Below are 11,688 nucleotides of genomic sequence, written 5' to 3' on the forward strand. Positions count from 1 at the left end.
GCTCTGTCGCCCAGGCTGGAGTGCTGTGGCCGGATCTCAGCTCACTGCAAGCTCCGCCTCCCGGGTTTACGCCATTCTCCTGCCTCAGCCTCCGGAGTAGCTGGGACTACAGGAGCCCGCCACCTCGCCCGGCTAGTTTTTTGTATTTTTTAGTAGAGACGGGGTTTCACCGTGTTAGCCAGGATGGTCTCGATCTCCCGACCTCGTGATCCGCCCGTCTCGGCCTCCCAAAGTGCTGGGATTACAAGCTTGAGCCACCGCGCCCGGCCGTGAATCTTAATAATTTTTAAACAAAAGTCCCACATTTTCATTTTTCCCTGAGCCCTGAATATTGTTTTTTGAGACAGTGTCTTGTTCTGTCACTGAGGCTGGAGTGCAGTGGTGCAATCTCCGCTCACTGCAACCTCCCCCTCCCAGGTTCAAGCAATCTCTTGCCTCAGCCTCCCCAGTAGAGGGGACTACAGGCATGCGCCACTGGGTCCAGGTAATTTTTGTATTTTTAGTAGAGATGGGGTTTCACCATGTTGGCAAGGCTGGTCTCATACTCCCAATCTCAGGTGATCCACCCACCTTGGCCCCCCAAAGTGCTGGGATTACAGGCATGAGCCACCATGTCCGGCCCCAGCCCTGAAAATTATGTCACCACTCCTGGCTGGTCACTAGCTGCCAGGGTCTCTGAGGACCCCTGCCTCAACTCAGGACCAAGCCCAGCCTCCACTCTAAAGCAGAAACACAAACCAGCTCAGGATGCCACATCGCTTAACCCCCTTGTTCTCTGCTGCTACAGCAAGAAGCTGCTGAGAGGGAACCACACATTTCATCCCCTGAGGTCCTGGCAGTTGGGGAAGGGAGACTCTAGCTGGATTCCACTCCGGGTTGCCTCCGCCTGGGCTGGGCTTGAGCTGCCCATAGACCCTACACTGCGGTTTAAATTATGCAAAGGGAGTTTCCAAGGCAAGTGGGCCTGGCCCCCGGAAAGCTGCGGAAAGGAGGCTTCCACCCCAAACTGTGGTTCCCACAGGGAGTGGCTCTTGGGCCATTCTGGGACCAGATGAGAGAAGCCATTTAGGCCAAGAATAGATGAGAGCAATGGGGGCGTCTCCATTGGTCTTCCTGGCCTTGGAAGCGTCTGATGTGGTGTACTGTTCTCTCCATTTCTTCCCTTGGCCTGTCCTAGACTCTTGAGAATAAGCGATAAGTAAGACGGACAGATGATTTGTCTCAGGGAGCCCACAGAGCAGTGTGGGAGGCAGACATATACATGAACCCTCCGCCACTGGGAGATAAGGGCTCTGGAGGGACGGCAGGGGCAGCGGGTGGTGTGCACACAAAGGAGAAAGCTTCAGAGGAGATGACAATGAACAGACTTTTGTTGGAAGAATAGATTTTCCAGGTAGGTGAGGAAAAGGGGAGGGCGCAGCCTGTGCCAAGGCCTGGAGGTATAGAGAGGGAGGGTTGGAAAGCCGGTCAACGTGAGCACAGCCAGGGAGCAAGGGAGGTGCAGGTCTTACCAAGACCTTGGAGTCCAAATTCAGCCCTTGTTCTGGGTTAGTGCTTAGCATCCCTGGTGGCGTTTGGTCATATCAGGGTAGGGGTGGGGCCACCTGTGGTGGTCCCCTCCACTCTCCAACCCATTCCCTGTGATGCGCTTTTTTTTTTTTTTTTTTTTTAGACAGTCTTGCTCTGTCGCCAGGCTGGAGTTCAGTGGCGCGATCTCAGCTCACTACAACCTCCAACTCCCTGGTTCAAGCTATTCTCCTACCTCAGCCTCCTGAGTAGCTGGAATTACAGGCACACGCCACCATGCCCAGCTAATTTTTGTATTTTTAGTAGAGACTGGGTTTCACCATGTTGGCGAGCATGGCCTCAATGTCCTGACGTTGTGATCTGCCTGCCTCGGCCTCCTAAAGTGCTGGGATTACAGGCGTGAGCCACCGCGCCCGGCCGTGGTGCTCATTCTTGCACTTCAGTCAGAGTGGCCAAGAGCCGGGATGTTTACTCCCATATGAGATGAGTCTGCAGAATTCCAGACTTCTTCAAAAAAGAAACAAGACCGACAGCTGGTAGCTTCCTGAAAGTCTGAGATCACAGAAAACTGACCTAGAAAGGAGAGAAAGGAGGACACCCCACCTAGCCTAGGTCCCAGCTGGGTTCCCAGGACACATCTAACCCAGAGATCTCAACCTGAGCTAGGAAAATGTTTTTAACAGCTTTATTAGGGTATAATTTACAGACTACAAGACTCACCTGTTTTAAGTATACAATTCTTTTTTTTTTTTTTTTTTTTTTTTTGAGACTGAGTCTGGCTCTGTCGCCCAGGCTGGAGTGCAGTGGCCGGATCTCAGCTCGCTGCAAGCTCCGCCTCCCGGGTTTACGCCATTCTCCTGCCTCAGCCTCCCGAGTAGCTGGGACCACAGGCGCCCGCCACTTCGCCCGGCTAGTTTTTTGTATTTTTTAGTAGAGACGGGGTTTCATCGTGTTAGCCAGGATGGTCTCGATCTCCTGACCTCGTGATCCACCCGTCTCGGCCTCCCAAAGTGCTGGGATTACAGGCTTGAGCCACCGCGCCCGGCCTTAAGTATACAATTCTATCACGCCTGTGATCCCAGCACTTTGGGAGGCAGAGGCAGACGGATCACCTGAGGTCAGGAGTTCAAGACCAGCCTGACCAACATGGTGAAACGCCATCTCTACTAAAAATACAAAATTAGCTGGGCGTGGTGGCGTATGCCTGTAATCCCAGCTACTTGGGAGGCTGAGGCAGGAGAATCCCTTGAACCTGGGAGGCAGAGGTTGAAGTAAGCTGAGGTCGCGCGTTGCACTCCCGCCTGGGCAACATTGGCGAAATTCCATCTAAAAAAAAAAAATACAAAAATTAGCTGGGCATGGTGGTGGGCACCTGTAATCCCAGATATTCAGGAGGCTGAGGCAGGAGAATCATTGAACCAGGGAGGTGGAGGTTGCAGTGAGCTGAGATCGTGCCACTGCACTCCAACCTGGGAGAGACTCCGTCTCAAAAATAAATACATGTACAATTCTGGCTGGGCACAGTGGCTCACACCTATAATCTCAGCATTTTAGAAGGCTGAGGCAGAAGGACTGCTTGAGCCCAGGAGCTAGAGACCAACCTGGACAAGACCTTGTGTCTACTTAATAATAATAATAAGTAAATAAATAAATAGGCCAGGCGCGGTAGCTCATGCCTGTAATCCCAGCACTTTGGGAGGCTGAGGCGGGTGGATCACTTGAGGTCAGGAGTTCGAGACCAGTCTGGTGGTGAAACCCTGTCTCTACGAAAAATACAAAAATTAGCCAGGTGTGGTGGCACGTGCCTGTAATCCCAGCTACTGGGGAGGCTGAGACAGGAGAATCGCTTGAACTCAGGAGGTGGAGGTTGCAGTGAGCCAAGATTGCACCATTGCACTCCAGCCTGGGGGAAGAAGCGAGACGCTGTCTCAAAAATGAATAAATAAATAAACAATTCCATTTTTTTTCTTTTGTAAATGTATAGAGTTATACAGTTGTCACCATAGTTCCGTTTTAGAACATTTCCATTACCCTAAAAGATTTCTTGGGCTTGTTTGCAGTCAGTTCCTGTTCCCACCGTCAGCCCCCAGTAACCACTGGCCTGCTTTCTGTCTCTATAGAGCTGCCTTTTCTGGACATTTCATAGAAAGAGAATCACACAGATGTAGTCTTTCACAGCTTGCATCTTTCACTTTGCATTATGTTTTTGAGCTTCATCCGTTTTGAAGCATGGATCAGTAGCTGATTCTTTTTTTAATGCTGAATAGTGTTGCATTATACAGCTATACCACATTTTGTTTGTTTACCAATTGATAGTTGGATTGTTTCCACGTTTTGGCTGTTATGAATAACACTCCTATCAACATTCAGGTACAAATGCATTCATTTTCCTTTTCTCTGGGTAGACCCTTAGGAGCAAAATTGCTGTATGGGAAATTTGTGTTCAACTTTTTTGTTGTTGTTGTTGTTGTTGTTGTTGTTGTTTTTTTGAGACGGAGTCTCGCTGTGTCGCCCAGGCTGGAGTGCAGTGGCCAGATCTCAGCTCACTGCAAGCTCAGCCTCATGGGTTCACGCCCTTCTCCTGCCTCAGCCCCGAGTGGCTGGGATTACAGGCGCCCGCCCGCCACCTCGCCCGGCTAGTTTTTTGTATTTTGTAGTAGAGACGGGATTTCACCGTGTTAGCCAGGATGGTCTCGATCTCCTGACCTCGTGATCCGCCCGTCTTGGCCTCCCAAAGTGCTGGGATTACAGGCTTGAGCCACCGCGCCCAGCCTTTGTTGTTGTTTTTAAGATGGAGTCCTGCTCTGTCACCCAGGCTGGAGCGCAGCAGCGTGATCTTGGCTCACTGCAACCTCTGCGTCCTGGGTTCAAGCAATTCTCCTGCCTCAGCCTCCTGAGTAGCTGGGATTACAGGCGCTCGCCACCACACCCAGCTAATGCTTTTATTTTTAGTAGAGTTGGGGTTTCACCATGTTGGTCAGGCTAGTCTGGAACTCCTCCTGACCTCAGGTGATTCGCCCACCATGGCCTCCCAAAGTGTTGGGAGTACAGCACCGTGCCGGGCTGTGTTCAACTTTTAAAGAAACTGCCAAACTATTTTCCAAAGCAGCTGTACCATTTTACCTTTCTACCAACAATGTGTGAGGGTGCTAATTTCTCTGCGACACTTGTTAGTGTTAGTCCTTTTTTATCCCATCCTACTACAGGACTTCTTTTTACAAAAAACACCCACCAATGCCCCGGCTCCATCCCAAACCAATTAAACCAGAAGCTTGGGGTCTGGGGCCCAGGCACAGGTGTTCAAAACAAAACAAAAACCTCCTGACTTTATTTATTTATTTATTTATTTGAGACAGGGTTTCACTCTTGTCACCCAGGCTGGAGTGCAGTGGCGCGATCTCGGCTCACCGCAACCTCCACCTCCCGGGTTCAAGGGATTCTCCTGCCTCAGCCTCCCGAGTAGCTGGGATTACAGGCATGCGCCACAACACCCGTCTAATTTTGTGTTTTTAGTAGAGATGGGGTTTCTACATGTTGGTCAGACTGGTCTCGAACTTCCAACCTCAGATGATCCGCCTGCCTCTGCCTCCCAAAGTGCTGGGATCACAGGTATGAGCCACCGCGCCCGGTCAACTCTCGACTTTAAAAGCTGCTAATGTGCAGAAGGTTTGGGAACCAGCAATCTAGCTTCAGGTCTGAAGTTGTGTCCTCCAGGGCACTGAGAGAGAGCTCCAGCTGGCCAGCAGCCTCTCCCACACCAGGAAAAAACATAAGTGGGAGACAAGACACCCCCACAAGAAGGCATATGCAGGGACCCAGAGTAGACCGGCCTGCTGGAAGGTGAAATAGAAGGGGCCTGGGTGTGGGTTAGGTCAAGGAGTCCCAATTTCTGCTCAGTCCACTGAGATCCTGTCGGGGCACCTCCCATGACCTTAGGCATCTCTCAGGCCTCTGGGGAGATTAGGGAAGTATGACATTCTTGGCTGCAGACCAGCTCCAGATAACTCCGGCTAAATGCAAGGAAATGGGTGGTACCAGCAGGAAGCATAGAGCTTAGAGGCTCAGCCGGGGATTAGATCAGGGCTACAGAGTGCACCATAAAAGCTGCTCCTTCTCAAGGGTGTAGGGAGGATGATAACACCCCATCTTGAATTCAACAAACATCTCATCTTTTTTTTTTTTGAGATGGAGTTTCATTCTCTCACCCAGGCTGGATTGCAGTGGCGTGATCTCAGCTCACTGCAACCTCCGCCTCCCAGGTTCCAGTGATTCTTCTGCCTCAGTCTCCTGAGTAGCTGGGACTACAGATGCCCGCCACCACGCCTGGCTAATTTTTGTATTTTTAGTAGAGATGGAGTTTCACCATGTTGGCCAGGCTGGTCTCGAACTCCTGACCTCGTGATCTGTCCGCCTCGACCTCCTAAAGTGCTGAGATTACAGGCATGAGCCACTGCGCCCGGCCGTCTTGAATTCAGCAAACATCTATTGAGCTCTTTCTGTGTGCCAGACCCTGTGCTGGGCACTGGACATACAGCCAGGAATAAGAGTGGCAGGCTCCTGTCCCTGCCCTGGGGAGCTTACAGTCTACTGGAAGAAACAGGCAATAAAGAATTAAACAAACAGAATGACAGGTAATGACACGGGGGGGGCCTCTCTGTGGGGGTGACATTTGAGTAGGGATCTCAGTAACTCTGCACAGGTATGTGTGTGGGACAATGTGTCTAGTGGAGAAAAGAATTAAGGAAAGCCTGAGGCTGAAGGCACTTGGTGTGTTGCCAACAGTGGTACAAGACGGGCCTGGAGAGGAAGGTTGGCAGGAGCTAGATCACCTGCAGTGTTTACAGGGGTCGTGGCCAGAGTCTGGGTTTTATTTTGTGTGTGATGGGGAGGATGTTGAGCAGGGTAGAAAAATTCTATGATTTCCACTTTTAAAAATACCACTTAGATTGATGCAGAGAGACTAGACCTAGGAGAAATGGTGAGACAGGGAGATGAGTGCAAATGGCTTGGAGCGGTGTGGGTGCTGATGGAGAGAACTGTATAGATGTGGGGCATCTTTTCTTTCTTTTTTTTTTTCGAGGCAGAGTCTCGCTCTGTTGCCCAGGCAGGAGTGCAGCGGCACAGTCAGAGCTCACTGCAGCCTTGACCTCCTGGGCTCAAGTGATCTTCCCACCTCAGCCTCCCAAGTAGTTGGGACTACTGGCGCTTGCTACCACACCTGGCTAATTATTATTTTTGTTTTGTTTTGTTTTTTTGAGACGGAGTCTCACTCTGTCGCCCAGACTGGAGTGCAGTGGCGCGATCTCAGCTCACTGCAAGCTCCGTCTCCCGGGTTCACGCCATTCTCCTGCCTCAGCCTCCCGAGTAGCTGGGACTACAGGCGCCTGCCACCTCGCCTGGCTAATTTTTTTGTATTTTTAGTAGAGACGGGGTTTCACCGTGTTAGCCAGGACGGTCTCGATCTCCTGACCTCGTGATCCGCCCGTCTTGGCCTCCCAAAATGCTGGGATTACAGGCGTGAGCCACCGCACCCGGCCTAATTATTTTTTGTAGAGACAAAGTCTCACTATGTTGCCCAGGCTGGTCTTGAACCCCTGGGCTCAAGTGATCCTCCTGCCTCAGCCTCCCAAAGTGCTTTGATTATAGGCATAAGGTGGGGCATCTTTTGGAGTTAGGGACACCGGGATTTGCTGATGTGGGGTGTAACAAAAAAAGGAAGTCAAGGATGACTCTTATGTTTTTGACTTGAGCACTGGGTAAAGCTGGTGCCATGACGAGTGATAGAGAAACCTGGAAAAGGAGCAGGTTTGGTACTTACTGGGGTTGGAGGGAAGCTAAAATATGGATCTAGCTGGGTGGAAGAGAGGAAGAAGGCCAGAGGGCGGTGACATCCTCATGATTCCTGGCTAAGGGTTGGCAATCCTTGTTAGACCAAAGCCTGCATTATGTGGAGGACTCCAAAGACTGCAGTATTAGGGCACGTGGAAAAATTTGAGTTGGATTATGTTGGCCACTTCTTGTAACATTTCGGCAGGTCCTGCAGAAAAGAGACAAGCTTGGGCTGAAGATGGTGGCCTATCCTTATTATCAAAGGAAAAAATCCCTACCTTTGGGGCCCCCTCCCTTCACTTACTTTGAAATGTTGTGACTGGCCTATGAAATCCAAACATCTAGGCAGCACTGCTATGGATCCTCCACCTCTTCCTCAAAACAAGTAGAGGCTGGAAAGCCCACGGGGAGTATAATGAAAGCACAGACGGTTATGAGGCTTAGAGGACCACAGAAAGAGGGCCGCATGAGTCAGTCAGCTAGCAGACTGACAGAGGCATAGAAACTGGGAAGGAGGGTGGGATATGAAGAAGAAAAGAAAAGGGAAGTCAGAGAGAGAGTGAGCTGCCCAAGGTTGACATCCAAGCCCCGATGGAGAGGCACCAGGTGTGGGGATACAATGCCCTAGGACCGAGGACGCTGGGAAAGCCACACCTCGTAAGAAACCTTAGAATCCTTGAGTTTCAAATCCGGAAGTGACTTCAGACACCAAATGGCCCGTTCTTCACACAGAAAAGGGACTGGTCTTCAAGGAGGAAACTGGAAAGAAAGAAGAAAACAACAGTTCTCCCAGCTTTAGAAATCACGGAAAGTCAGTCCACAGCTTTGCCCTGGCTGAACTCAGCAAGCCCCACTCCTTTAGATCCCTTTTTCCCATTTGGTAAATGTCCAACCCTCATGCAGACTGTTCTGTCCAGCTGCATTCTGGAAACAGATGATCATTTCACCTGTCTGGAGAGATGTAATCGGGGTCTTCCTGGCCTGAGATCTGTCCCCAGATACTCCTCCTCTCATTCCAACTGGGTCCCCTGTCACATGTCCCCAGATGCGGCCATGCTGACCAACACAGGCACATGAGCTGTGGTGTTCATGAGCTCAGGCACAGTGAGGAGAAGGGGGTCACTTCCTGAGAGGTAGCGTGGGTGGGCATTGGGGGTGGGGAATGTGCAGGAGAGGAGATGGGCTGACGCAGCTTCTCCAAGCCATGCAGAGATCCAAAGAAAACATAGCTGAGGCACAGCGGGGGAGGAGGGAGCCAGGGCAGTGCATGTTGACATGGTGGGCAGCAATCCAGCTTGGCCTTCTGTGGTCAGTGGAGCCCGTGTTTACTTACTTGGACCAGTTATTTCCTCGTACTGAACCTCAGTTTCCGAATCTGCAAAACAGGGTCAATAATAGCTATCTCAAGGCATTGCTGTGAGAGTTAAATGGGATAATGAAAAACAGAGAGAGAGAGAGAGAGAGAGAGAAACCTAGTTAAAAGCATGGGCTCTGGGGCCAGACTGACTTGAGCTTTTAACTGCTGGGCCTCGGTTTCCTTATCTGTAAACTGAGGGTGATGATACCTATCTTGTAGGATGCTATGAAGTGGAAGTGAGTTAATATTTAGAATCAGTTTCTGTCCAAGTGTGGTGGTATGTAATCCCAACACTTAGGGAGGCCAAGGCAGGCAGATCGCTTGAGACCAGGAGTTTGAGATCAGCTTGGTCTACAGTGAGATTCTATCTCTACAAAAAATCTTTAAAAGTTAGCTGAGCATGGTGGTACATGCCTATAGTTCTAGCTACTCGGGAGGCTGAGATGGGAGGATTACCTGAGCCCAAGGAGGATGAGGCTGCAGTGAGCCATGATCATGCCACTGCCTTCCAGCCTGGGTAACAGAGTGAGACCCTGTCTCAAAAAAAAAAAAGAAAAAGAAAAAGAAAGAAAAAAGAAAAAGCAAAAAGCACTTTCTGTTTGTTAAGCAATTGTTACAACTATTAATACTAATAATCAGGCCAGGCACGGTGACTCATGCCTGTAATCCCAGCACTTTGAGAGGCCAAGGCGAGAGGATCGCTGGAGCCCAGGAATTCTAGACCAGCCTGGGCAACAAAGTGAGAGCGCTCCACCCCGCTAGGTTCCGCGCTAACTTTATCACTTTAAATCCTCACTGCCACCCAGGGAGGTAGGTAAGTACCAGATCATCCCATTTTACAGATGTGGAAACTGAGATTCAAAAAGTGTTTTTTTGTTTGTTTGTTTGTTTTTCAGAGACAGGATCTTGCTCTGTTACCCAGGCTGGAGTACAGTGGCACACCGTACATCGTAGCTCACTATAGCCTCGAGCTCCTGGGCTTAAGTGATCCTCCTTCCTCAGCCTCCTAAAGTGCTGAGATTATAGGCATGAGCCACCATGCCTAGCGCAGAAAAAGATTTTTCATTTCCTCTGGAACAGGGGTTGGTAAACTATGGCCTGTGTGCTAACTCCAGCCCCCAGCCTGTTCGTTAGATATTTATGGCTGCTTTCATGCTAAAGTGTAGTAGGGCTGAGCAGCTGCGATAGAGACCACAGGGTATGGAAAGCCTAAAATACGTACTCTTTGGCCTTTTCAGGAACAGCTTGCTGACATTTGTTCTAGAAAAAAGCAGAAACGGCCGGGCACGGTGGCTCACGCCTGTAATCCCAGCACTTTGGGAGGCCGAGGCGGGCGGAGCACGAGGTCAGGAGATCGAGACCATCCTGGCTAACACGGTGAAACCCCGTCTCTACTAAAAATACAAAAACTTAGCCAGGCCTGGTGGCGGGCGCCTGTAGTCCCAGCTACTTGGGAGGCTGAGGCAGGAGAATGGCGTGAACCCGGGAGGCGAAGCTTGCAGTGAGCCGAGATCATGCCACTGCACTCCAGCCTGGGCGATAAAGCAAAAATTCCGTCTCAAAAAAAAAAAAAAAAGAAAAAGAAAAAGGCAGAAACAGGACTTTGCTATCCTGGTTCCTTTACAGGAACAGCTTGCTGACATTTGTTCTAGAAAAAGGCAGAAGCAGGACTTTGCTATCCTGGTTTTTTTTTTTTTGTTTTTTTTGTTTTTTTTTTTTACCAGTATTGCTGTGCTGGGTACACAACTGAGGCTGGAAGGACATTTCTTTCCTGTCCCTCTGAGTGCTGGGAAGCCTCTCCTTTGCTCTTCAAAGCCAAGGATGAAGCCGGGCACAGTGGCTCATGCCTGTAATCTGAACACTTTCAGAGGCCAAGGTGGGAGATTCCTTGAGGCCAGGAGATGGAGACTAGCCTGAGTAACATAGCAAGACCTCATCTCTAAAGAAAAAAAAAAAACAAAAAAAAAAAACAAAAAAAACAAGCATTAGTCAGTTGTGCTGGTGCACACCTGTAGTCCCAGCTACTCTGGAGGCTGAGGTGGGAGGATTGCTGGAGCCCAGGAGGTCAAGACTGCAATGAGCCAAGATTGGACCTCTGCACTCCAGCTTAAGAGGCAGAGCAAGACTCTGCCTCAAAAGACAAACAACAACAAAACCAAGAGTGAAAGTGCGAAGGAACTTGGGGATTTGGCTCTCTCCATGTCTCAAGCCCAGTGATGAGGACTCGAGGCGGCTGCCAGATCCCATCCCACACGGCACACCTGCTGACATCACTCTTACGTGTGAGGGTTGTGTGCACCATGTTTCACAGGAAAAGGGAAATCCATGTAACAAAGATGGGCAGGTTGAGTGGGGAAGGCCCTGGATTCAAGACCAGTGACTGTACCTTCTCCTCCCCCAGCCCAGGTCAGGGCTGTATTTATTTATTTATTTATTTAGAGACAGAGTTTCACTCTTGTTGCCCAGGCTGGGGTGCAATGGTGTGATCTCGGCTCACTGAAACCTCTGCCTCCTGGGTTCAAGTGATTCTCCTGCCTCAGCCTCCCAAGTAGCTGGGATTATAGGCACCTGCTTCCACATTCGGCTAATTCTGTATTTTTAGTAAAGATGGGGTTTCACCATTTTGGTCAGGTTGATCTTGAACTCCTGACCTCGGGTGATCCACCTGTCTCAGCCTCCCAAAGTGCTGAGATTACAGGCATGAGCCACTGTGCCCGGCCGGTAAGGGCTGTGTTTAGGGTCAATTGAACTGAGGCTAACATGGTACAGGAGGAGATAAAGGATCTGGGTTGGCATAGGGATCACCTGCTGCCCAAGGACATTCAAGGACTTCAAACCAGTTCAATCACTCAGTAAATATTTATTCAGTACCTACTATGTGCCAGGCATGGTTCTAGGCACTAAGGACACAGTGTTGAACAAAATTCCAGCTCTCACAGGGACAGACAACAAACAAGAAAGAAAATATTCAATAG

This window comes from Theropithecus gelada, chromosome 10, assembly GCF_003255815.1.
Source record: "Theropithecus gelada isolate Dixy chromosome 10, Tgel_1.0, whole genome shotgun sequence".
NCBI classification, from domain to species: domain Eukaryota; kingdom Metazoa; phylum Chordata; class Mammalia; order Primates; family Cercopithecidae; genus Theropithecus; species Theropithecus gelada.